Below are 596 nucleotides of genomic sequence, written 5' to 3'. Positions count from 1 at the left end.
AAGGAACTCAGAGCTGACTCCCAGGAGCTCCAAGCAGGGTGCTGTGGCTCCTGGCCCTTTTAGGGGTGAACAGGGCAAAAGTCTTGGGGAGCCAAGGATTCTGTAGAGCCAGGGCCTTCGGGGTGCTGAGGGCCAGACCTGGTGGGGAGTGGGTGGTCGAGGGACCCTGAGCCCAGGCAGCCAGGAGCCAAACCCAGCTGGGTGGGGTTGGGATAGAGTGAGTCATGGCCCCGGGTGGCCTGAGGCATCCAAGAGAGGGTCTCAGAAGGCCCTGTGAGGAAAGTGGCACTCCCAGAGCCGCCAGGGTGCCCCAGCCTCACCCTGGGTAGGGGTGGGAACACGGGAACACGGCTGACCCCACTGGGGCTAAGGGCAGTATCCCCCAACTCACCTCTAAAACCCACTCTCCCTGTGGTCCCACCCCACACCCACCTTCCATGACCCCTACCCAGCTCTACAGCCCATCAGGCCTGACCCATCCAGTCATTCCCGCCTCCCAACACCTCTGTCGCCTGGTCCCCCTCTGTCCCCAGCAACAGCTTCCTTCGTCCTCGGCTCCTCCATTGACCCCACATGTTGGTCTCCAGCAGTAACCA

The sequence above is a fragment of the Heterocephalus glaber genome, unplaced genomic scaffold (assembly GCF_053883595.1).
Source record: "Heterocephalus glaber isolate CG9 unplaced genomic scaffold, H.glaber_assembly_v1.0 deba00001452, whole genome shotgun sequence".
Lineage (NCBI taxonomy): Eukaryota > Metazoa > Chordata > Mammalia > Rodentia > Bathyergidae > Heterocephalus > Heterocephalus glaber.
This window is presented reverse-complemented; position numbering follows the sequence as displayed.